Source organism: Alligator mississippiensis, chromosome 2, assembly GCF_030867095.1.
Source record: "Alligator mississippiensis isolate rAllMis1 chromosome 2, rAllMis1, whole genome shotgun sequence".
In the NCBI taxonomy this organism is placed as follows: Eukaryota; Metazoa; Chordata; order Crocodylia; family Alligatoridae; genus Alligator; species Alligator mississippiensis.
Genome location: NC_081825.1, coordinates 146,040,278 through 146,067,288, shown reverse-complemented (window position 1 = coordinate 146,067,288; position 27,011 = coordinate 146,040,278). Strand labels below are relative to the sequence as shown.

At 47.2% G+C, this 27,011-nt stretch overlaps 1 long non-coding RNA gene across 2 annotated transcripts in view; it reads left to right on the top strand.

Annotated features, from left to right (window-relative positions):
- LOC109282328 (uncharacterized) overlaps positions 1-27,011 on the top strand; it is a 192,683-nt gene that overhangs the window by 28,175 nt on the left and 137,497 nt on the right. The window contains exons 5-8 of one of the 2 annotated variants that reach the window (XR_009459901.1): positions 3,500-3,609; positions 18,860-19,010; positions 23,949-24,021; positions 24,976-25,006. This is a non-coding gene — a long non-coding RNA (uncharacterized LOC109282328). Of the gene's footprint in view, positions 1-3,499; positions 3,610-18,859; positions 19,011-23,948; positions 24,022-24,975; positions 26,505-27,011 lie in introns of those variants that run through there. The other variant, XR_002089286.2, reaches the window with a different exon arrangement.

The following is a 27,011-nucleotide window of genomic DNA, read 5'->3' as shown; positions in this document are numbered from 1 at the left end:
GACTACCCATGGGTAATGAGTTGAATTTCTTTTGCCGTTCCAATGGGGAGGCTATGCTTAAGAATGGAGTGGGAGCTAACTCAAGGTAACAAAAGGGACAAAAATACAATCCTACTGTTTTTCCCTGTAAAGTTTCCTTTTGTTTTTTGTGTGTGAATTAGAGGCAACATATTTTGGCTTGCCAGTTACTGTTCCACTTGTGCAACTGGAAATTTAATTAGCTAGTTGGGTATCTCTTTCTGGAGATATTTTTATGATGGGGCATAAGGACATAACCTGCCATAAACTTCCTGTATGGTCACTGCTGTACTCGGCCCTACACCCATGAGCCACAGGGGGACCTAGGCTAGCTCCTGCACAGAGCCGTCTCCACAGGCAGTATTTGGCACAGTTCACAAACACCCTTGACATCTGCCCTTTCTGTCAACGAAAGGAGACCCTGGCACATGCCTATCCTGGCACTGCCTTCTTAGGAACCTCCTCCTGAGGTTTTATTTTAGGGTGGGAAAAATACGGCCCACAGGCCCCATCCAACCCACCAGGTGATTTCACCAGTCCCATGGGCAGGCACCCACCAAGCCCCGCCCACTTCTGCCAGGGTAGCACACTGCACTCCCAACCTTGTGCAAGAGAGCCCCAGCCCCAGCCAACATTCTGTGTGAGACTGCTGCCGCCAATGCCCAGGGAACTGCTCGGCTCCCCCAGCCTCTATCAGCTCCTTCTGTCACTGCTGCAGTGATCTGGGCAGCAGGTAGGTAAGTGGGGGCAAGGAGAAGTTGCAGCTGGGTGGGAGTGCAGAGTGTGGGGCTGGTGGGAGCACGGAGCCTGAAGCATGGGGCCTGCACCCAGTAGGGTGGCAGGAGCACAGAGCCTAGGTCAGCCCAGTTGCATTCCATGGGGCTCCTTGTGGCTCATGTGCAGCTCCTGGGACTTGTATGCCACCAGGGGGAAGCCCCATGCAATGGAACTGGTGGCCTTCCCCACTCCTTGCTGCCATGTGCAGCTCCTGGGACTCTGTTGGAGTGTCAGAAGTGATGGGGAGTCCTGCAGGATTCAACCAGGCTGGGCTGGCCCTGCTTCCTGCTTCCCGGTGGAGTCCCAGGAACTGCATATGGTGGCAGGAAGGAAGGCCAGGCTGCCAACTCCATCGCATGTGGCTTCCCCGCAAGGTATGTGGCCAGAACTGTGTGCCACCAGGGGGGCTCTGCCTGCACAGGCCGTGAATGCCCTGAGGGCCAGCCACTGTAGCTGCTGGAATCAACTGGTGTCTTTTGGGAATCCCAGCCAGAATAGCTGAGCAACAAGACCCTAACAATGGCTGTTCATAGGATAAGAACTTTGAATTTGTCTGGCTTCCCAGTGTTATGCTTTTTATGACTCTGTGTAAGTCTCTGAGGGCCAGCCACTGCTGCTGCTGCCAGTGGCAGGAGCTATGTGCCTTGGGGGGCGGGGCACATGTACACCCCACCATATCCATATCAACGCATGCGCGCGCGCACACACACATACACACACCTGCACCCCATACCCACATCCCCCCCACAAAGCCCACACCCTCCCCCACACTCGCCACAAACCCCACACCTCACACATCCACACCCCCCCCCACAGCATACACACCCACCCCCTCACATACAATATACAAAAGACTTTATTTTGAGCTATTATGCAATCACATCTATATATACTATGCAAACATACTTAAATCAGGACAGAAATATTTTTTTAAATAAAATAAAATTATGTTATTGTTATATAGAAGATATTTGATTGTTAGTATATGATTTGTTTTTTTTCTGGTTCCAAGATAGCAACCCCTCCCTCCCCCCAGAGTACTTCCAGGGACAAGAGGGGGGACTTTCAGTGGCAAAGGCCAGGAGTCAGGGGGCAGGACTTCTGGTCCCAAGGTGGTGACAAAGGGGCAGGGCACCTGTCAAGGGGCAGGGCTACCCTTGTGGCCTCAAGATCTCACCAAAACTTATTAAGCGGCCTTCCAGCCAAAATAATTGCCCACCCCTGTTTTAGCTGCACTTCTCCTGTCATATTTTTTTATGCAATCCCTATCTGAGGCCCCACAAAATTCTGGGATATCCTGGTCAACCTCCCCCTGGCTCTGGCCAAACTTGCCATTTATCAGACCAGGAAGGAGGCTCTGGCCAGGGCAGGGAACCTTGGTGAATGTGGGGCTGTCTTTTGATATATGCTGCTCACATCTCCAGGCAGAGTATCACCGGATGACATCCACTGTCTCCTTGGAGTTGTTTCAGAGACATTGGGCTCTGGCCAGTCTGCTCTGTTTGGTGTCCCCCCTTGAAACATTTGTTATAAATTTGTGATCCAGTCTCTCATCCCTGTTTTCTCTTTAGTTGTCCCAAGTAATCCATTGTTATATCTCTACTGCCTCACTTGATTAAGGGAGACTTACAGTTCTCTTTGTGGGCCACATTTCTCTGGGCATAACAAGTAGGCCTGTATGGTTGCTGGCTCTTATATAAATATTTTCATGGCTAGTTTTTGAGTCAAATTTCCCTTGCTTTGCGTCAAACGTGCACTGTGAATACCTACCTTCTGGCATGAATGATGGGGTTACAAAAAAAGCCAAGGCAATAGCCAAGGCTTTTTTTTTTACCATCCTACTGGAGTTGTGCAAAAGAGGATTAGTTGGCTTCTGCTTCGGGTCCTGCTGGGCTACAGGATATTTTTGGGAGGATTAGACAAAATATCCCCTGAAACTGATCACTGCAATGACCAATTTTACTGTGAATATTAGTGTAGCATCAGCTGTGTGTTAAGAGCCTAACACAGAGCTATAAAGATAAGTGGGAACAGGGTTTTAAAGCTATCTGGATACAAGATTCCCACTGAAGCTAGTGGAAGTTTGGGGCCTAAATATTCTGAAAAATATGGCCCAAGATCCCTGCCTCAAAGTAATTTCAAATGAAGTAAGCACTATACCAGGGTGGGCCAGATGCGGCCCACCAGGCTATTCTATCCAGCCCGCAGGGCCCCTAAAAATTTAGAAAATTAATATTTATCTGCCCTGGGCTGTTTGTCATGCAGCCCTTGATGGCTTGCCAAAACTCAGTAAGTGGCCATCCACCCAAAATAATTGCACACCCCTGCACTATACAAATGCAAGTTGGGATACAGTGGAAAGCAAGGTGACTGAGTTATGGCAGTGAGCACTGGGGGTCAGGTCCATTATTTTTGTGTGAATCAAAAAAAAAAAATCATGCTGTGTCAAGACTTTCAACTGTGTAACTAGTTATCACTTGATGTCAAGGAAGCAGCATTGACCATTCGAAGGGCATAGTGCTGGGAACTAGAAGATTTGGGTGCCATTCCCAGCTATGCCACTGGTTCATTCTGTGACTTTGGCCAAGTCACATAACATCATGAATCTCATATGAATTGGGGGACCATACATCTGCTTTGGAAAACACTTAAATATCTATGGATATAACATGCTAATTGCTATTATTGTTGTTGTTTTTTTTAGGTGGTACCAGAAGGTGGAGAGGACAGAAGCTTAATGGATCAAGTTGGGAAAGCACGAAGACATGCGTGAGTGAGAGTGAAAGCTGGAAACCAGAGCAGAAGAACTTGGGGGTGAGTAATAAATTGTGCATCCTCCTTTAGCTATTTGTAATCATCCTAGATACCTTTTAATTAGAAATCCACAGAGTAGTTATCCTTAGGCTGCTGCCAGACATTCATTTAAAGGTGCGATGGGGTCTGATCTCTGATCCCAATGGCTCTCTCTCTCCTGCCATGCCACATGTACATGGCAGGACACGCAATTAAGGGAGGGGAGGGGAGCTGCTTACCTCTGCGGGGCCTGGGGCAGCGGCCCCGTGTGGGAGGGCAACCAGCGGCCACAGACAGTGCTGGCCCATGCCTGCCTTGTCACCCGCCCGCTTCAAGCCAGCCCCGCTGCTCTGCCCTGCCCAGCCCCACAGCAAGGCAGCGCCTGCTCCCCCAGCCAGTCTCCTCCTGGGTGCTGCGGCTCTCCGGGCCCAGCTGCGAGGCCTCAAGGGGGCTGCTTCTCGTGCTGCTGGGGACAGGAGGAAGAGCCTGGCTGGGTCTGCACTGGCCAGCAGAAGTGGCGGCAGAGCTGTGTGCTGCTCGGGACGGGACGAGCCTGCACTGGTTAGTCCCAAGCGGCACACGGCTCCACCGCTGCTTCTACTGGCCGGTGCAGACCTGGCCAGCCTCGTCCCATCCCCAGCAGCACGTGGGAAGCCGGCTTCAACTGCATGCTGCTTTTCCTGGCCAGTGCCGACCCGGTTCTGCCCAGGCAGGTCCTACAGCACCATGTCAACCCGGGCATGGCACTGGCAGGCTGGGCGGGCCCCAGATTAACCCTGGCCTGGCCCCGCGGCTTCTCAGCACCAGGTCAACCCGGTTGTAGCCAAGCAGCTCCTGCAGCACAATGTCAACCCGGGCATGCATGCCATGTCAACCAGGACCCTGTCAACCCCTGCAACTTCATTGGTGTCAAAGGTCATGTGACATCACTTCCTGATATGATACCACTTTCTGTGATGTCTTTGAATATGGCTCGCCGGTCCACTGGGTGATAAAAAATTTGTGATCCCGGCCCCACATTCGAAAAGTTGGACACCCCTGCTTTATACCTTTTGTTGAAATAAGAACATCCAGCATAGTATTCAATATCTGGAATCAATTGGTATCTTTTGGGAATCCCAGCCAGAATAGCTGAACAACAAGACTCTAACAATTTCTGTTCATAGGATATAGGCAGACAGGTTATTTGGGTAAATCCGATATCTTTTATTAGACGAGTTATTTGAATTGGTCTAATAAAAGATATTGGATTTATCCAAAGAAGTTTGTCTGCATATGTCCTTAGATCAACACGGCTACAACCTACACCCCTATTCATAATATAAGAACTTTGAATTTGTCCAGCTTCCCACTGCTATCCTTTTTATGACAGTGCATAATTCTCTGAGGACTCTGTTTTCTTAGCACTCCTCTCTTTCACTTCACCCTGCTCCTGTGTTTGTGAGACAGTTAAACCTGCCTGAGTACCTGTTGCTTTATAAGATATCTGTTAGAATGTAGACAACGTAGAGGAATGGGGACAGATGCAGATGTGGATTATTCTAGGGGCAAGGTGCAGCTAGAATAATCTTGCCCTGTTTAATTGCCAAGGACAAGATCTTTTCTGCCCTTCTGTGTATCTAATGAGACAGTCTCCTCATCTTTTAAAACGTAGCAAAACCTGCATGTCTGCAGTGTAGTTTCATTGACATGCCAGTTATTACTGACACTACATGAGTTTACAGTGCAAAGAATGTGATTTCCCACTAGGTGAAGCTGTAATAATGAGCAAGCAACTCATCTATAATAGATCACACTTGATGAGGCCCTGAACTAGTCAGTGCCACAACACAAACTATTAAAATAATGAAAAGATTTGTATATATTAATAAATCTGTATATAGTTAAGCATTCCTTGTCCTGGCCTGACTCTTTAGAGAGTAGAGGGATCTGGCCTGCAGTTTGCAGATCCCTCTCAGCACTCCTGCCTTGCCACCCATCCCTTCTGTCTGGAGAAGGGAGCACATTACTTGTGTGTACCCAGGTTACATTTTGGAGGTTTGCATGGGATTTGGTGGCAGGTGATTCAACATTAAATGTATTGTGTATCTCTATAGAGAATCAGAAAGGGAAATATGTCAGATCCTGACAGTCCCCAGGCATCGGGAGGAGAGGAATGCCCAGGAATCCTCTGGGCCTGAAGTGGCAACAGCCTTGTCCAGTGACACATTGGAGTGGGTCACCGCCTTGCAGCAGGTCATTAGAGAGGTGACAAGCTCCTCCAATGACCAGGCCGCATATAAAAGATTGAGAAACTTTTCAGGAAATTTCCTGGTTCCTGCGGGGGAAGAAGGGTTTGAAGCCTGGGCCACTCATATACAAGAGACCTTGTTGACATGGCAAATCCCAGATGAAGAAAAATGTCGGCATCTTCTGGATGTGCTGAGGGAACCTGTGTTTGGGGTCATTTGAACTGCCAAACTCCAAAACCTGGGATCACTAATCAACAGTACCTCCAGACACTGCAAGATGTTTGGGCAACCATCGCGGTGTGGGGGGCCTTATTGTGAACTGTTTAGCACCTTTCAGTATAAGGGTGAAGCTGTCTCCTCATATCTGCTTTGTTTAGACCAGGTGCTACAGTGCGTAGTGGCACAAGGAACTCTTAGCATGATAGAGGCTGACCATGTGAGACTCTGACAAGTCCAGATAGGAGCCTGTTATGGCTTAGCCCATATTCAGGATTAAAATTTGGCAACCCCCCTGGTTTTGATCAGCTCATGAAGGAGGTGAGAGAGGAGGAGGAGATCCTCCATTTATATGAAACAATGTGGACCCTGGAGGACAACCCTGTTTGGAGGAGACCCGTTAGCTGGGGGTTGGCGGTGACCCCACAGGAGGAACACCTCCGCCTCCCCTAAGGCTGAGGAAGAACCTTTGCCACCAGTTTTAGGGTCACTGGAGCTTCCTCTAGGATGCAACCTAGGACTAATCAGAATGCCCCGAGCCGAACTAAGGTGCGGACTTGCTCTAAAACCCCTAGATTTTGCCGTAGGTGTCGGGAATATGGCTACATGGCCAGAGGGTGCTCTAAGTCTGAAAACCCAGATTTGGTTTTTCAGCATCTGAAGGCCTAGTGGGAGTCAGGAAATGAGGGAAGGATGGAGCAAGGGAGTCCATTCCACCCCGGGCCCTGTCAGACTCCCAAGCCTCAGCCCTGAATATGATACCTGAAGGATTGATTGGCCCTAGAGCAGAGGTCCTGGTGGTTGTCAATGGTCACAAGTGTATAGCCATCCTGGATAGTGGATCACAAGTGACTATCCTATTCAAATCCCTCTATAAAGCGCATTTTGAGCATTTACCATTGTACCCTCTTTCTGGCTTGGGTTTGTGCGGTTTAAGCTAGGATCAGTACTCTTATAGTGGGCATGTCCGAATCCGGATTAAATTCCCTGCATCTGTAGCAGGGGTAGATAAAGAAGTGGTGACCATCGTCCTGGTGTGGCCTGACCCTGGGTGGAGGAAGAGAGCTTCACTCTTCATTGGAACCAATTCTAGTATCTTTCAGGTACTGGCCAAGTACTGCAGGCAGCAGGCTGACCCAAGTTATCAGAAGCAGATGAAAATGCATGCCCTATGTTCCGAGACCTATGCTAGATGGGAAAAGAGGGGTATGGGGAAAGTTTCCCAAATCCTGGGGGCCCTGCATTTCTTGGGGCAACCCCTCAGAAGATCCCTGTCAAGGGCCAGTGGGCCCTACCACTTGTGTGTAGGTGGGAGAGTGGCCCCTCGCCAGCCGGCCTGGTTGCAGTAGGGACTTTCCTAGGGAAGGAAGGACCCCAAGTGCTAAGGGTTCTTGACAGACTATTTCACTCCAACGTTTGAGCGGAGAGCAGGTCAATGTTGTGGTGGTGAATCCCACCCTGAAGGATGTTGTGATGCACCCTGGGCAAAAAGTGGCCAGAGTCAGGGATACTGAGGTGGTGGCCCTTATAGTGAAGCTGGACTTCTCACCTGTAGATCCAGACAGGTTTTTCTTTGGGGACTCGCCCATGCTAGAGGCATGGAAGGCACAGCTACGTGAAAAGCTGAAGGGCAGGACCAACATCTTCTCCCTACATGAGTGGGATGTGGGAGAGGCTAAAGGTGTTGAACACCAGATCCGCCTCAGTGACCCATGTCCTTTTCGTGAAAGATCTTGCCATATTCTGCTGGCAGATACGGGGGAGGTTCAACGACACTTGCAAGAGCTTCTCGACTACAAAATTATTACTGAATCCAAGAGTCCCTATGCCTCACACATTGTTATAGTGTGTAAAAAAAGAAAAAAAGAAAAAAGGGAAATTGAGAATGTGTATCGATTATCATGTACTGAATGCTCTCACGGTGGTGGACCAATACACAGTTCCCAGGGTACAGGAGGCCTTGGATTGTCTGTGGGGCAGTAAGTGGTTCTCCGTGTTAGACTTCTGGAGTGGGTACTATCAAATCCCCCTCAGGGAAGCCAACAAAGAAAAGACAGCCTTCATCTGTCCCTTAGAATTTTTCCAGTTTGAATGCATGCCCCAGGGCATCTCAGGTGCCCCAGCTACTTTTCAGAGGGTCATGGTAAAGATGGTAGGAGATATGCATCTAACCCAGGTGTTGGTGTACCTTTCATAGACATTAGGGCTGGAAGGGACCTCGGAAGATCATTGAGTCCAGCCCCCTGCCCAAAGGGCAGGAAGTCAGCTGGGGTCATAGGATCCCAGCAAGATAAGCATCCAGTTTCATCTTGAAGGTGTTCAATGAAGGCGCTTGAACGACCTCCGGTGGCAGGCTGTTCCAGACCTTGGGGGCTTGCACAGTAAAGAAATTCTTCCTTATGTCCAGCCTGAAACGATCTTGTAGTAGTTTGTGACCATTCGACCTCGTCATCCCTTGGGGTGCTCTGGTGAACAAACGTTCCCCCAGATACTGGTGGTCACCCCTGATAAACTTGTAGGTGGCCATCAGATCACCCCTGAGCCTGCGCTTTTCCAGGCTAAAGAGCCCCAGGGCTCTCAGCCTGTCATCGTAGGGTCTGCTTCCCTGACCTCTGATCATGTGCGTGGCTCTTCTCTGGACTCTCTCAAGCTTCTCCACATCCTTTTTGAATTGTGGAGCCCATAACTGGACACAGTACTCTAGCTGCGGCCTCACTAAGGCCGAGTACAGGGGGAGAATGACGTCCCGGGATTTGCTTGAGAAGCATCTATGGATGCAAGCCAGCGTTTTGGTCGCTTTACTAGCTGCCGCATCGCATTGCAGGCTCATGTTCATCTTGTGGTCAATGATGACCCCCAAGTCTCTTTCTTCCATAGTGCTAGCCAACATAGCACTGCCAAGCCTATAAGGATGCTGCAGGTTTTTCTTCCCGAGGTGGAGAACCTTGCATTTATCGGCGTTGAACACCACCAGATTCTCGTCCGCCCACTTGCTGAGCCTGTCCAGGTCAGCCTGGATCATCTGCCTGTCTTCTGGTGTGGATGCTTTGCCCCAAAGTTTGGTGTCATCTGTGAACTTGGCCAGTCCACTTCTGACTCCAGTGTCCACATCGTTAATGAAGATGTTGAACAGTATGGGTCCAAGGACAGAGCCCTGGGGGACCCCACTGGTCACCGGACACCACGATGAGTGACTTCCATCAATTACTACCCTCTGGGTCCGACCCCAGAGCCAATTTTCCAGCCAGTGGATCGTGGAGGACCCAAGGCGACAATTGGCCAGTTTCTCCAAGAGACGATCATGGGACACCAGATCGAAGGCTTTTTTGAAGTCAAGATATATGACATCAATCTCATCTCCCTTGTCCAGGTGATAGGTCACCTGGTTGTAGAAGGAAATGAGATTGGTCAAGCAAGACCTACCCGCAACAAACCCGTGCTGGCTATCCCTTAAGATGTTGGCGTCGGCCTGGATGACATTGTGTTTGGCCGGACCCTGGAAGAACATGATGAGAGGCTCCTCCACATGTTGGATCAACTTGAGGCAGTGGGACTTAAATTGACCACTGACAAATGTAAGTTCTGCCAGGCCTTTGTCAAATATGTGGGATATATAGTATCCCAAGATGGGATCAGGGCGGATCCTGTAAAGGTCAATGCTGTGACCACCTGGTCCAGACCCACCAACTACAGGGAGTTAAAGAGGTTTCTGGGGTTTGCCAGTTTTTATAGAAGGTTCGTACAAGACTATGCCACCATCACTTAGCCACTGAACCTCCTCACTCGAGGTGGAGCACGTTCACCAATCGGGTAACTGCTGGGAAGGGGCTTGCCCCACCCCTTCCAGGGAGCAGGAGGGCAAAGAGCCCCATACCCGGTTGTAGCCTGCACTTTGCAAGTCCGATAGCACTCTGGGGGCTGAGCCTCTGGAGTGAATAAAAGGAACAGTGTGCCCAGCATGCAGCAGATGCATCGGGGGATGAAGAAGAGAATGGGGCAGGAGAAGAGCTGGGAATCACTGCCCAGCGGGTGGAACCAGTGCCCAGAAGAACCCTGAGGACTCCAGCGCCAGTCCAATGCTACAGCCCCAGCTGGTGTGCAGTCTGGCGCATGGGGCTGAGACCCTGGGAGCTGTTCATGGCAGCTCAGGTCTGCAACCTCTGGCATGAGGCCAAGAACTTTGTGCATGATCGGAGACCCAGGGAGCTGCACAGGGTGGCTCGGGTCTGCACCCCCTGGTGAGAGGCTGGGAACTCAGTGCACAGGATTGTGCACAGAGTCGGGACTCTGGGCACTGCCCAAGGTAGCTCAGGTCCCCATCCGTGTCAGTTGGCCAGGATGTGGTGCCAATGGTTCAGCATGGGGTGATCTGGGAGGGATGGGGAACCCTGAGAGCCACTTGGCACAGGACAGTGGCTCGGTATAAGATCATGCTGCATGGAAGGTCCGGGAAAGGACCGAGCCCCGGGGCCGCACGAGGTGGCCTGGGCCTTCAGCCCCCAGCAGAAGGCAGAGCCCTCAGTACATGCGACAGTGCACAGGGCTGCCTGTGGGCGGCAATCCAATGGGAGCTAGTGGCCTGGGAGGCCACGCATGTGAGGAGCAACCTGGCCGAGGGGATGAGGACCACCCATCCAGGCCCTGGAGTAGTGAGTTGCTGTGAAGGTTTCCCACAGGGGAGGGGAGCTAACTTGGCCACAAGGTAGCTTATTCTACGAGAGCTTAAGCAGGACAGGGCTTCCCAGGTCTGGGATTTTCTTATGGAGGCATCCTTCGGGGTCACTGTAGGCCTAGAGAGCACTGAGGATCTTCTCCTCCTACTGCAGGCTGGAGCACAGTCGATGTCCCCAGGATCAGTCTGGGCTGTGGGGCAATTACAGAATTAAGTTTGACTTGTTGTTGAAGTGCCTTCTATTTTATGAAAGAGCACCTCATATTTTGTGACATTGTGCCTTATATTTTGTGGACACTTTATCTCTGTATATTGGTAGCTTAATAGAGTGTTAAGCATACGGTTCTTATTGGGACACTCCTGGGACCCTTTCCCCAATAGTTATATATACTTACCTGTGCATACCTGTATTTGATTGTTGTTTATCTGTATTTATTTGTGCTTACCTGTACTTACCTGTGGTTTATCTATTTTAGATCAAGTGCTTACCTATGTATTATTGCTCTGCGCCACTTGAGGGGGTGCAGTCTTTCAGTCTTTATTTCCAGGAAATAGCGTTATATGATAATTGTACATTTGTGTATATATGTAATTAATATACATTTTCTTTAGATTTTGTATATATTAATAAATCTATATATAGTTAAGCATCCCTTATCCTGGCCTGACTCTTTAAGGAGTAGAGGGATCTGGCCTGCAGTTTGCAGATCCCTCTCACAGCACTCCTGTCTTGCCACCCATCCCTTCTATCTGGAGAGGGGAGCACTAGGGGTGTGCAAAGCGGGCCCTATTCGATTCGGATTCAGCCTGAATCAGGGACAGTGATTCAATTTGTTGATTCGGATCACTGTCCCTGATTTGATTCAGCCGAATCTGAATCTGAAGATTTAATGCTGATTTCAGAGAATCAGCGATCTGGACATAGACACAGATTTAAATGTTTGTTCTACGTACCTCAAGGTACCAGTGTGGCTTGTAAATGCTGTGATGCTGGGGCAGATGGAGCATCCCACAGGAGTGTGGGGGGCCCTTGACATGCTCAGTGGTGCACCCACTTCTGGGTCTGCCAGGGAGCATGGGGGGGACCCCCCGTGCACCCCCAGGCTCGGCGATTGGTTGCGGGGAGACCCTGGGTGCCCCCAGACCCAGGAGGCACTCATTGCTGAGCTGGAGGGGGGACGGTGGCGCCTCCCAGTGTGTTCCACGGCAGACCCAGAAGTTGACTGGAAGTACTCCTGGTCCATTTCTGGGTCTGCTGCCGAGCGCACTGGGGAGCCCTCCCCCACACTTCTGTGGGACACTCCATGCACCCCATCATTGCAACATTTATGAGTCACCTGCTACCTAGAGGTATGTAGAAAAAACATTTAAAGCTGTATCTATGTCCAAATCACTGAATTTTTCTGAATCTCTCCAGATTGATTCAGAGGGTTCTGATTCAATTCGGAGAGATTAAAAGATCCTCTGATTTGATTTGGAGATTTGACCACCTAATTGGGCCGAATCTCCGCCAAATTGAATCAGGGACCGAAGCTTCGCACGGCCCTAGGGAGCACATTACTTGGGTGCACCCGGGTTACATTTCTTTAGCAATGGACTTCCAACATGTGTGTTAGAATAGCTGGCATACAAATTGGTTTATGAGCTAGACAATTGGGTAGTGATAAACTCAATTCCTAGCTTAGCTGGGCCTTTAATCCTATATACCAGAAATGGGAGAATGCCAGTTGCATGTTGAGTAAATGTGGGGTTAAATGCGAGATTTCACAATGTGTGGAGGGGTTTTAGATCTGAGATTCTGGTTTAAATCTATGTCTAGTTTTTGGGTTTTGTAAAACTTCTTTTCTTTTCTTTTCTTTTCTTTTCTTTTCTTTTCTTTTCTTTTCTTTTAATCCGTTCAGCATGCCATGCCAATCCCTGAGATTCTAGGTCGGGCTTCTCTGGGAGCCCTGGGAATGTGTGTGGGGATGCCTTTTAAAGTTTTTTAGCTTTGGGCAGCTGAAAGGTTTCAGGCCCTAGCAGGTAAGAAGGCAGCAGGCCTCGGGGCTTGCAAAGTGGATCTGGGGCTCAGCATGAGGCTGGCAGATAAAAGGGGAGAGTTATTTTTTTTTTTTTGGGGGGGGGGGGTGGGCTCCCAAAGGTGTTGTATGTGCTGGTTTCTAGCCAGTGACAGGTGGAGCCCTGGGTTTGTAGTGAGGAGCCCAGGGAGTCCTCTCTTGTGGCTGAAGGGCCTGAGTTGTAAGCAGGTGACTGAAAGCTTGCCAATTCAAGTCTGCCTGTAGACAGGCAATTTTAAGTCTCAATTTATGGCCATTGCTGGCTAATTTTTTGCACCCCAAGACATGCCTAGGTGAGTTGCACTGCAGAGCCCATCTGACCAGTGCCAGGGCCCCTGCCTGCAAAGATGCAGGGCATGCCATGCCAATCCCTGAGATTCTAGGTTAGGCTTCCCTGGGAGCCCTAGGAATGTGTATGCAGATGGGTGAGTTGGTGCAGCCAAAATACTTTTCCTTTGGTTATTTTTTTAATTTTGGGGCAGCTGAGAGGGTTTAGACCAATCAAGGTAAGAAGGCAGCAGGCCTGGGGGCTTTCAAAGTATCTCTGGAGCTCAGCATGAGGCTGGCAGATAAAAGGCGAGAGATTGGAGCTGCTTGTGGCCCCTTTTTGCTGGGCAGAGGGCCCTTTTACATGGCCCATTAATTAATTGATTAACATTTGCTTTTTATGGGATTCAAAGGTGGTGGGGGGTGTGTGCGCCTATTTGTGGCTGGTGATACCTGGAGCCCTGGGTCTGTAGGGAGGACCTCAGGCAGGCCTCTTCTGTGGCTGAAGGGCCTGAGTTTCAGGCTGGTGACTAAAAACTTGCCAGTTCAAGTCTGCCTGTTGGCAGTTTATTTCAAGTCTCAATCTATGGCCTTTGCTGATTTTTTTTTTTTTTTTATTTTGTACCCCGAGACATGCCAAGGTGAGATGCACTGCAGAGCCCATCTGATAAGTGCCAGGACTCTGGCCTGCAAAAATGCAGGGATTGATGTGCCACACCTTTCTAGTCAGGCTTCCCTGGGAGCCCTGGGAATGTGCGTGCAGATAGGTGAGTCAGTGTGGTCAAAATGCCTTTTCTTAGGCTTTTACAGTTTTGGGGCAGCCAAGAAGGTTCAGACCCTAGCAGGCAAGAATGAAGCAGGCCTGGCAGCTTGTGAAACATCTTGGGCTCATCATGAGGCTGGCAGGTAAAAGAGGAGAGTTTGGGACGATTCATGGTTTGGGGTTTGGGCATGTCAGCAGGTAATTTTAAGTCTCAGTTTATGGCCATTGCTAGATAAGTGGGGGGGTTTTGCACCCCAAGGCAAGCCAAGGTGAGATGTGCTGTAGAACCTATCTGACCAGTGCTAGGGCTCCTGTCTGAAATTCCCTAAGTGAAGACTTTAAGAACAACACCAAAAATCATGAGAGTTGGCAATACTGCGCTTGAAATAGCATGTCCTCTAGCATAGATCTTCTATGATTCTCTCAGTGCAGGGTAGTAACCTATGACTGGAGAATAGCCAATATGATTCCTGTATGCAAAAAAGGGGGTGGGTGGGACAGTATCACTGGGTGCCAAAGCAAAGGGGCACCAACAGGCACTGCCCAGCTGGGGCGGGATGCAAGATGGACCCTGGAACAGCTTGTTTGGCGGGGAAGAGGGCATGGGGGGTGGTTGCTGCTACTGTGTGCACACCCAGGCAAGCATGGGTGGGTGTGTGCCCTCCAGATCTGTGCGCAGGGTGAGGGTGGGGTGCTACTGAGGGCTTGCCCCAGAGGCCAAATTTCCTTGCTATGGCACTGGGGTGGGGAGACAGGCAATACAAGCCTGTTTAACATTATGGTGGGCCGTAGGGCAGATACTGAAGGAAAGGACATGGAGATAAAGGGAAAATGGAACACAATTCAACATTGCTTTATTCATGGAAGATCATATCAGACCAATATAATAACTTTCTGTGACAGGATAACTGTCTTCTAAGACAAGGGTGATGCAGCAAACCTAGTTTATCTAGATTAAACAAAGTATTTAATATTGTGCTCATGGGAAATTTTTTACTAAATCAGGAAAGATGAGGTCAAGGCTATAATTGTAAAGTGTATAAGGAACTGGCTAAAAGGGAGATTCAAGAGGAAACATTGAAAAGGGAGTGATCAGATCATAGAGAAGTTACTAATTGTGTTGCTGAAGAATCAGTCTTGGGACCTATCATTTAATGTTTTCATTAGTGACGTTGGTGTAAGAATTAGGTCCGTGCTTATAAAATTTGCGTATCACACAAAGTTGGGAGGTCTTGCCAATGCAGAAGGTGATTGAATTATCATACAGAAAGAATTAGATAATCTAGTGCAGTGGAATAACCAAAATGGTCTGAAGTTAAATAGGATACAATATAGCTGGGTACTAAGGATCCAGTTTAGCAAAAATGCTTGGTCAGAAGGGGCTCATAGGCTGGATAGATGGAAAAAGAGAGTGACCTGGCTTAATATCTAATATTTCCCCAGAGCATCTTTAATTTTATTGTTCATGTTTCTGACAAGCTTGTGAACTCTAGAATTCTCTGAGATGGTGATTAGGAAATTACTAATGGGGCTTGAAACTACCCTTTCTGTGTTCTCCTATTTCATCAACGTGTCAAGCTAGTGGAAACTGGAAAACAGAATTTGCTGAATATGTTCTTGCACATTTTGTCTTTACTCCAGCAATGGGTGCTCGATCAAGGTGGTCCCAATCTCCAAAAGAAAACCACTGCTGAATAATCATAAACTCCTGTTGGAGAGCTAGTAAATGGTACCCACAGTTTAATTCATTCATTAGAGTGGTAGAGAACTACAGTATCCGTACTCCAGATGGCACTCTCATTTTATAGTGAACGTTAGCCTGGGGTAAAGGGGTTAAGAGCAAATTTAAAACTTTATTAATGTATGTTAAAAATACAGTTAGTTACATGGTCTTGTAAAGCTTGGAGTAGATGCAGGACCCTGTGCGTAGTAGTTACATGGTACAGAATTGGTATAAGTTGTGAATTGGTATAAGTCTGCAATCTAGAACATGCAGCTGGTCACGCAGCCTATGCTCACCTGAGTTCAAGGGGATGGAAGCATTTCAATGCAGCACTGCAGAGAATAGAGAACAAGGTCTTGTGCATGGTAAGTGCATCAGCACAGACTTGTGAGATGGTAAGACATTCTTAGACAATGGTTTAGCATAAGGTGTACAATTGCTGAGGTGGTGAAAAGTTCAAGGCATTAAAAGTCTTTGTCAGTTGGTGGCATGTGTGGGGGGGCGGTTAGGCCCTCCCCTCTATCTCACTTCTGGCTGATGGTCTTGGGTGGCTGTCTTCATATTGGTGGTGGCCTGTGATGTATTTGATGTATATATCTCTTGACCATTGGATTGTATTAGATATCATAAGGCACTTCATCAGTTTTGCAAAGTCATGGGGTATTCTTCAGACTTGCAGGACACTTCTGTTGCTCAGGTCCCATGCTCTGAGTACTCCAGTGATCAGCTCCTGTAGTCATATTGTAACTCTTCTCCCTTAGAGTATCAGCCAGTGGCCTGTATTTGGTCACCTTTAGCTCCTGGGCTTTGGTGAAAGCCTGCCACTGGTTCTTGTAGGGGATGGTCACATCAATCATCAGGACTTTTTTTTTTATCTTTGTCTGGTATAGTAATGTTGGGATGCAGCTGGCTGTTGCAGTGTGGGATAGTGTGGTTCATGGCTGCTGTCCCAACTGTCTTTGAGTTAGCTTTCTCCAGCCAGTCGTGGACAGTGTTGTGGTAGAGTTGCCATGCTTTTGCATGGGGCTTAGAAGTATGACCAGATAGGACATGGGGCAGGGTCTTGCTCTCGTTTCCATACCTCTAGTACCTCTTGTCTTGATTTCTGCAGCAGATGGCACCATTGAGCAGGAGGCAGTTGAGATGGGCCTGATGGATGAAGTGCAAGTCTGTAAAGTGCATGAAGTGGTTTCTGATGTCCCATTTCAAGACTTGAAGACTTTTCCTGGTTGGGTTTCACCTTTAGGTTTTCAGTGTACTTGGTCCAACCAGTTTCTTACAGTTTCTCTAGGCAGGTCCTGATGTGGGGGGTGATGATGTGGTTGGGGCTAGGAGCACTGAGACTCCCAGTTCCTGCTGCTTCTTGCATCATAGCATGGCAAAGTCACTGCCATTTTGCCCAGAATTAAAATGATCTAATTCACCCTCCAGCGATCTGTTCAGGAATATGGTCCTTTTTGCATGGCAACCTGGTGATTCTCTTCTTGGCAGTTAGGGTGCTAGTGGTGATGCCACTCACCAGGTCATCAGGGCAAGTCAGGAGGAAGAAGGTGCAGGTGACTACTGCAGGGTTGCAGAGGTCTCCCTTGCAAGGGATGTTGGCACCCCCCTAGGATCATCTGAGACCTAGAGTCATCCTTATTAGTTTCCAGAAATGCATGCTTGGAAGGACTGTAAAGGCAGGTCCTGCCTGATGTAATTTTACTCCATTGGCCTAGACAGAGCTCAGACTGCAGGTGAAGAGTGGATTGCCCTCTAATCCAGCTGTTGGGGCTTAGGGATTTAGCAGGGGAAGCCTTGAACTGCTTAAAGAGACTGCATTACTTTCTAAACACCCAACTCAACACCTTTCACTAGCATTAAAGTAGGGGAGGGGAGAAGGAAAGAGACAGTATAAACCTTTGTTTTTTAAACTACAATCAAATTACTGTGGCTGTAATATTAAGAAAAATGTTTCTTAATCAGCCTGGAAGAAGGAAGGTAATGAACTGGGAGAATTATGAAACTGACACAAATTAGTTAAGTGCTTATTAATATGATCCTGTTCTCATTTCTAAATCTGACTGCCAACATGTAAATCTATCTCCTAGCTGTCTTGACTGAACTCTGCAAAATTTTCATTTTTAACTATTAGGGTCTTTTTAGCCCCATCTATGTTAACTTTATTGTTGACTGCTATGTAGATGATAGATTTTTCTCTTCTAATACTGGCTTTGATTTGTTGACTGCTATGTAGATGATAGATTTTTCTCTTCTAATACTGGCTTTGATTTTATGCCCTGTCAGCAAAATTGTTTTTGAGATCGTAATTCTTATTTATTACTTGACACTGCCCTCATTATGGAAAATGCTCTTTGTTTATCTCAGTTTAGCAGCTGTTTTTATGTTGTATCTAATCTGTCTTTTCCATGGTCCTGTCCTCTTGAGTCTTATAGTGTGTCATGTCCTAGTTATCAGATACCACAAAGGCACAGCCATTTACCACTTGTGAATTATTATAGTGCAGCATGCCATATAATATACCAAACTATGATGAACAGTGCTGAAAGGTGCCCAGCCAGTAAAACCTGTATATAGTATTGCTTTATGAACCTTCAGATATGGCCATGTGTTGCAAAAGCTGCTGCTGTGGAGTGGCCCTGGGTAATAGTTCAATCATCTATTTTAAAATGCCACTGTTTACATTTTTAACTATTTTTTAAAACTGCTCAAAACAAAGGTGACACTTGTTAGTTTTGTATCCTGTGAAACTCTGGAGATTGAAGTTTTTGTATCATGATGGGTCCTAATAATCCCAGTGTGCTGGGCACTGTGCAAACATAAAACAACTGTCTCTCTGCCAGTGAACATCATTTATAATTAGATTTTGGGTCAGAGAAAGATCTGTTAAAGCCACATCTCTAATATATGTAAACCTGTGCTGTTACATATGTGTTTCATAATAACTCAGGTGAACAGTACAAGGACGTGGCTATCCTATGCAGAATGAGCTTGTCTCTGCCACAAGTGGTGTTCATCTGAACTGAACACTTTGATTTCTGCTATTCTAAGACACCAAATAAGATTCATTCCTTTGTTGCTTTGCTCCTATCTATCTATCTTTTCCATCTTAGAACAAGTCTACTTGAAGGGTGTGAAGTGTTTTACTGTGTTGCTTTTAAATTAAATTTTAAATTGCCCAATACAGTATTTGTGAAAACAATGTGGTTACTAAACACTGCATTTACAATTGGATGGCAATTGGAACTGACAGGTTTGCACGCTGTTCTGACATGATATTCAATAGCTGCCACGCTCTAACTCAGAGGGAGAGGAGACATTCATTTTTTTTTCTGCTCATAGGTTGACCCAGAATTTTAAAAAGGGGGCACAGGAGCAGCAGCTGGTACTGCTTGGGTGACTGAACCCTTGCTCCCAGCCTCCCCTGCTACCAGGGCAGACAGACCACACTGCAGGAGCAGCAGCTAGGAACTTTTTAAAGTCCCTGAATCAGGTAAGAATCCCAGAGAGTGAGGCAGAAGTATGTATATGGGTCCTGTGTGGAGGGAAAAGGGCTGCTGCATTCAAGTCTTATTCTAATACGTGCCCACGAGATCCCCGTGAATGGCGAAACCCGCGAATGCTGATAAAAGGCTAGGAGACAGTAATTGTGCTAACTAGTGACAGTAATGGTGCTAACTGATCGCTAATCAGCTGATTGCTAATCTCTCTCTAATTTCTTGAATTTGCTCCCTTGCTTCTTGCTCTCTGCCTCATTATCAGCAGTGGTGGTGGCCAAAGGACTCGGGGTGTGGGGGGAGGATGACAAGGGAGGGTTTGCAAAGAAACACTGTGATGGGAAGCTGTTCAGCCTTTTTCTGTAGGTCCTTATAAATTTCTCAGTAAGGCATCATTGCAGCCTCAATTTCTCTCTTAACCTTAAGGCTCTATTCCATAAAGGGATCATATTCAAACATTTTGTCAGTGAGTTCTTTGCTGTATCTGAAGAGCTCGGCCAGTGTTCCTAAATTGAAATTAGGTCTTTCTGTCTCTTCATTTTCATTTTCATCATCTTCATTGTCACTATTTGTCATGAGTTCTGCTAGGTCCACATCGGTCAGTTCCTCGGTGTGCGACTCAATCAGCTTTTCAACCTCCGATTTCTCCATATCCTCAAAACCCTCCCCCTCCAATGTCACAGGCCACTCTCACAATCCTTTTGATCTCCTCGCCAACAGATGGGAGACCGGTGAAATCATTGACTACTTCCTTCCACAAGTCCCTTCAACAAGCATTGATTCAGCATGGACCATAGCCAGCATGTGGTCTGCTAGCTAATACAGCATGTGGTCAGGATGTAAAGCAGAGGGGAGGGGGCCAGCATGTGGTCTGCTAGTAAAGCAGAGGGGAGGGGGGAATTCCTGCTTAGTAGGGAGTGGTGAGGGAAGGGGGGAAGCAGCCCACAGTCTCTGGAGATGCAGCCAGGAAGCAGAGGGGAGGGGCCAGCCCTGCAGTGGAGCAGAGAGTCCCACCCAGCCCAGAGAGCATGTCAGGATGCAGGGGGTGTCTGATTTATCTTAAACCAGCAAGGAGTTTGGGACAGACATTGCATAAACCAGTTTAAGCCAAATAAGTTAAGTCTGATACTACATTCAACCAGGTTTATCTCAAACCAGTTTCAGCCATTTTCAAACTGGTTTATGTGCACTGAGCATCTGTTCTGTAACAGGCTTAAACCAGTTTCTGATCACTTAAACCAGTTTGTGTAATGTCTGTCCCTAGCCTAGCTGTCCAACAGAGAAACAAATGTATGGTAGGCTTTTATTTACTTGTGAGAAATATTCCACTAACCATTGTATTTCAGGTTATTTTTCATTAAGCAATATGTGGGCTATTTTTTGATCAGGATGTCATGCTGATGCAGTAGCTTCATTGGAGGGTGGCGGAGGGGTAACTGGGTCTTCATCTCCTGGCACTACTTTTTGAGGGGATGGCAGTGGGACAGAAAAATACCCATCTCTGTAACTGGGAGCTGGCTTTGATGCCACAGCCAGGAGTACTACAGCTGCTGCTGCCCTGTACACCAGAGCTTTCCTGCTGTGCCTCTGTGACCACATCACAAAGGACTCTCCCTCCTGTTCTGTCTTTTGCTTTTGCAGTCTTTATCACTATAGCATCTCCCCATTTTCTGCTGCTGCTGACTTTCTTTCTGACCTTAGTGCATTTATTGAACTTCTCTCTTTCATTAGCCTGAATCAGCAAAGTAGACATACATCTTCCCTCCTCCCAACTGTACCCTCCCCCTTTACTATCATGCTGCTCTTAATCTGTTACTGAAATCTCTTTGTGCCAAGATATCTTTTCTAAGACATCAAATAAGGTAATAAAGCTTGATTCTTTAGCACTGCTCTTTTTTACCTTTCTTCTCCTGAGGTATGTCCACACTGCAGAATGCAGCATACAGTAAGGATATCTGTAATGGAGATCAAGGGACCCTATCACTTTAAGAGGAGAAAAGGGAGGCCTGAAACCTGGTGCAGGCAGCTGACCAAGGGCCGGCTGCAGAGAAGCAAGCTGACTAAAGGAAGATAAAAAGGAGCTGCAGAGCTGCATGCAGCTATCTGGGGAAAGGTACCTCTGTAATAAATTACCAGGAAGTGCTCTAAGCGGGCAGATAGCTGAAGAGTAGGTTAAGCTGGTAGGATTGCCAACCCAGAATTTTTTTTTTTACTGACAATCTGCAAGTTTTTTACGGATATGCTTTACATAGTGTAAATGTAGCTCTTTTGCTAGGCCCTGCCCTGCTGCCAGACCCCAGCTAAAAGTTCTGGGTTCAAATTTAGGGATTAACATCAACCATAGTAATAAAGTTAACAACAAAAAAAAGAAGTTTGGTTATCAGTAAAAGTTTGCAGTAATTTTTTTTGTTGGGTTGGCAACTCAGCTTGACTGCAGTGATGGTTTTATACCATGCTGCATCCCCCTTCCCTGCAAGAGGCCCCCTACTTACCCTCACACTCTGATGCCCGTGACTGTGTGAGGAGGGACCTAGAAACCTCTACTCGGAGACGATAAGAAGAAGAGAATGCTATGTGAAAAATGCCCATCTGCAATGATAAGGAGGAGACAGTCTCGGATAAAGGGGGCTTGAAAACAAAAGAAGAAACAGAGTACTGGGTTAAAGGGCTCATTAAAATACTAAAAATCACACCCCTAGGTGGGGAAAAAGTATGCTAATGAAACACACATGTATGTAAATGAGATACATGGCTAAAACACAGGTATAGAGACATGCTCAGTAAAGAACTTCTTGCGTCACTCACTTATAACCAATCATCAAACAAACACGCTTGCGAATGCTTGAAAACTCCTGTATAAAAGATGCTTAGAAATAGTGATCTGGTATGCTTGTTACGTGAATTATTCCACTTGCACCTTTTATTGCTAGCAATAAACCTTCTTTGTACTTTCACCCCTGGTATCTTTATTGGCCTTTGCATACCGGGCACGATCCCAGACTTGAGCTGGGGCACAACAACTGCACCCTGCACCATGCTGCCCTCCCTGCAGCCCACCCCCTAGCTTTATCCCCGCCAGCCCTGCTCCCCTGTCCTAGAACAGACTCCCAAAGAAGCCTACCTGTGACTCAGCAGTATTATAGGTGGTTTAGGACATAGCAGCAGCAGTACATGACTGAGAGAACATTCCCTGCAGGGTGCTGTGCTCCTACTCAGACACCCAGTGGCACTGCTTTGCTCTCTGTTGAAGCTTCAAATAAGCTTCAGTTGTTTAGTATTTTTTACTTATAGCTAAAGTTTTTTACAGACTTTACTGACAGTTGTTTTTAGCCATTTTGTTTTTTTTTAATTAACTGACTGGTGCCAACACCTGGGCAGACTGCAGCAAATCAGAGCAAGCTAAATAATGAGCTCAGTAGAAACTCCAGGGTCAGTTAATGGTCATGTGACTGGAAGGGGTGGAGTTTCAACATACTAGAAGACTAACCTTTGAGTTTGAGGGCTCAGTCTGGCACAAACCTCTGGTAGGAGAGGGGCTCCTGTCAGTACAGACTGTTGGGGCGAAGCAGCAAGCCTAGAAAGATACCCTGAAGGCTGGAAGGGAGCCAGCTGATTAAGGGATGAGGATTTTGTGGTAGTATGGAGAACAAAGTTGATGTTTAAGGCCTAAGTTAGCCCGGGGGTTACAAGAAATAATGGCCACAAGCTAGCAGAGAGCAGATTTAGATTGGACATTAGGAAGAACTTCTTCACAGTTAGAGTGGCCAAGGTCTGGAACGGGCTCCCAAGGGAGGTGGTGCTCTCCCCTACCCTGGGGGTCTTCAAGAGGAGGTTAGATAAGCATCTAGCTGGGGTCATCTAGACCCAGCACTCTTTCCTGCCTATGCAGGGGGTCGGACTCGATGATCTATTGAGGTCCCTTCCAACCCTAACATCTATGAATCTATGAAGTTAGAGAATGGTTGGCTTGTGTTTTTGTTTGGTTTAACTGGAGGTTTGGAAGTGGCCACAGAGGAGGTTGGAGACATTCCACACCATAAGGGTTGAAGCCTGGACACAGCCCTGCAAGGTCTAGGCACTGTAGGCTGAGCAGGTAGAAGCCAAGTGGTTTGTAGGCTGGAGCAGCTTGCAAGAGTTTGGGACCTGGTGGGCTGAGATAGTTGAGGAGCAGTCCTGCCAGGGCCAGTGGCCGTGATTAGTGCCAGTGAGACAAAGGGCGGTTTAGCTAGGGGCTTGGCCCAGAGTTGAGAGAAATAGGGATCAGAGAAACAAATGACTGAGGCCAATCAGAAGAGCAACTTAAGGTTTATTCTGAGTCTTCAAATGCAGCCTCCCAAATACATAAGTCATCCAAACAGCATTGCAGGTAAGAACGAGATGGGAAAGCAGAGAAGGTTGGACAGAGTTAATTTGGCTGCCAGGGAGCACCACAGCCACCATCAGGGGCTGGCCCTGCTGCAATATCCAACCTAGCTTGTTGAGATCTAAACCCTTTACCTTTTCTTATTAATCTGACCTACCTTTCTGTTGCTGTTGATTTACTCCATGTACATATCTTTTGACCAGCTGAGTCATACTAGCACTAATACCTACTAGCAGATGATTTTGGGGAGTTGTACAAATAATGTGAACATAGCTTTCTGAAATATGTGTGACAAGCTCACAGCCAGTGTCACTGCCTGTGTGCTGTGGGCTTGTTCTGCACCCCTGGGGTCACAGCACACCTGACCCACTCACCTGCCACGACGTGATGTTCTAGTAGGTGAACCTGTATTCACCTAGAGGTGATACAGTGGTTCTCTGATGGTTCAGGTGTGATCGTGTTGGTATATCTTCTGTGGGGATCCTCCTTCCCTACACCCCACCCCTTTCCACTTGGGTGTTGCCACTGTTGTCGGTACATTCAGAATTTTGCTGCCTGATCTTCTCCACAGGGAGACTGATGGGGCTTCAATCCACATGGATCCAACCCCAGGCTTCTGCTTTGTGAAAAGGAAAACTAAACAGGTAATGTAGTAAACTCAAATGGCTTGGACCTGATGACCATGCAGGGCACTGATGCCTTGCCGCCCTTTTTTTGGTGTGTGGGTTGCTCCAGGACCTTGCGTACCCCTCTTGTCCCCACTATTGGGCCCCTTGTGCCTCTTGGCAAGATGCCCTCCATGAGTGCTGATTTGGTGCTGGTCCAGATCTGGCTTCACCTTGGGGTGGTTGCTGCCATGCCAACATGAGGTCAGTGCTCCCACCAACTACCCACTGGTGTGCTCCCAGTCCGTGTATGTCTTTGATGGGCCTGTGCTAGTTGGGGGTTTATTTGGGGAAGCTCTCCCCGTGTTTCCTCACTCAGGCTTCGTCTATTTTTCTGCCCCTGACCCCTCTGGGTAGAGGTCTCTCAGTGTGGGCTCCTGGGTGAGTGCTGGGCCCCTGCTGCCTTGTGCATACGGCACTGCCCAGCTCCACCTGCTGGGAGAGTGTCCGGTGGCACTTCTGGGGTGCTCACAGTAGGGAGAGTACCCGTGGTTCCTCCAGGCATCCCAGTCAGGAGAGAGGCAGCTGATTTCTCCTGTGCCACACAGAGGGTGGCCAGCTGCCTACCTGCCATGGGGAGGATGTCTGGCACTTCTTTATGCCCCCTAGCAGCAGGAACAGCATGCAACTCATCCCTGGGCACTCTGGCAGGGGCGAGAATGGTTGGATCTGCTTCTGGTGTTCCAGCTGCCCTTCCCCCTGCTCCAGTCTCTGGCGTGCTTTTGGCTCACTACCCTGGAGCTCCAGGCCAATCAGAGGTGAATTTCCCGTCACTGTAGGGTTGGCCAGCTTGAGTACAGCCCAGCTGCCAGTGCCACAGTGGGCAGGCGAGTCAGGTGTGTGCCTGTTACACGTGACTATTGTGTTTTTTAGCTTCTAGCACTTACCACCTCTTTATCCTGTTGCTTAATCTCACTGTTGTTTCTTCTACAGGTCCCATCACCTCAGGATCAAATAGTCAGAGGTACATTTCTAAACAGCAAAATGGAAAAAAAATAGTATCCTGGATTCTCTGATGGCAGTGACATCAAAAGTACAGTGTAACCAATCATACCTGTGCCAAACTAAAGGAGCTTGGTGAAAAAGCCAGATGCCATCTTTCACCAGACTACACTTCAGTCTTAGGTTTAAAGCTAGATTTCCTGAGGTGAAAGGCATAAACTTATTGAGCAAAGCACTGACTGTTATAGAATCTTTTCATTTTCTCTCTAAAGGCTTTTAGCACAATTGATTACTGTCTGGCAAGACACAGATGTTTTAAATGAGCTTCTGCTGGGGAGAAAATAAATTAGGACTCCAGAATGACTAACATGTGACAGATGTAAAATAAAGGTTTGAAAATGTACACAGGGCTTGTTGAACAGGCATGAAAATTATAAGGACACTCAAACTTGGACAGGGTTTTAATACAGGCTGCCAGCATTTCTAGCTGCTTTTGGTGTCATTGCTCCTATGTCATTCAGGTTAGTAGCTACCACTACTGACCATACGCCAGTGGGTAGAGCATAGGGTCAGAAGTCCAGGGCGCCACTTAGAGCAGCTTCTGGTGTCTTGTTTGAGCTGAATACATACGGCACAATTTTGTTCTGTTATTCTTATGAAAAACAGATGCTCAGCCTACACTGAGAACTATTTCTTAAGACTTAAGCAAATCAAATCAGTATCTTAAGGCCTCACATATTTTATTTCCTGTATGTGACAAAGATCCTGAAACTTGGAATGCCACTTTAGGTTTTTTTTGCTTTTTAAGAAAACTCCAATATCTGGAGAGAAAATTGACTGTAAATCTTCCTCACATCCTTTGACTGGGGTATTCATTGAGGAGTCAGTTAACTAAAGAACACATTAGCTGAGAACTATACATCCCCCACTAGTAAAAGTAATTTGAATTCAAATCAAAATAGCAATATCTCCCCCTCCATGTATGACACATCACCAACATGATAGCATTAGAGAGGGCATTTGTGAGATATGTAAGAGGTGCTGTTTTTCTCTGGGCAATATGTCATATCAAGCTTTATAACTTAGCCAACAATCCAACAGCATTGAGTGTAATAACCTCACTAGCATGTCTAAGTATTATGAATGTGTCAGGATGATGAATTTACTGTAACAATATCACTGGTGGTAGCACATGCAATGAACTGTATCTCAATCAATCATTTTCAATGCAATCATGGAACCCATACAGACAACTTCAGGGTTTATAGATGAAGGGTTGGAGCGCGGGGGGCAATGGAAGAGTAAGGAGAGGAGCAGATGATAATTGCTGGACTCGTTTGGTTTGGTTGTGATTGTTTGAAAGGCAGAGTATCCATGTTTGCTTTGTTTTGTTAAGGACCTCCAGCAGGGTGCTTTATCTAGGCCCCTGTTGCTCAAAGAAGGTTGAAAGAATGTCCAGGGAGGAGCATGTCTGAGTCTTAATAAAATGACTATTGGAAAGAAGTCTTACAAACTGAAAATACCTGTGTAGCTGTTATTTGTCCTATGTGAAGAAATGTGGAAGAAACATGCTGCAGCAGAATACCTTAGCCTTGTCAGATGAACAACTGAGAGAATAATCTGAACTCACAAAAATTTTCTAATTTTCACTTTTTCCAAATTTAATTTGTTATGTAAAATGTATGTTCATCAAGACACTAAATGCAGTCCTAGGGACAGGCCCATGCCCATGCCCAAGCCCTTCTTTATTGATCAACCCTCCCAAGCTTACTGCCTACCCCAAAATTGCTTCATTACCTCTATTTTCCAGTTATCACTATCAGTATTTCCTCTCCTAATGAATGCTCTGACCTTTCTTGAGTTAATACAAATGGCCATATCCTCAAAGGTATGTGGTAGTTTTCAGATGCAGTTAGGCATCTTGAGTTATTTTTCTAAAGGGCCTAATTCCTATAGATTTCAGAGGGAGTCAGGTACCTGGTCACTTCTGAAAGTCCCCCTGGAACTTCCTTTTATCTTTAGCCATG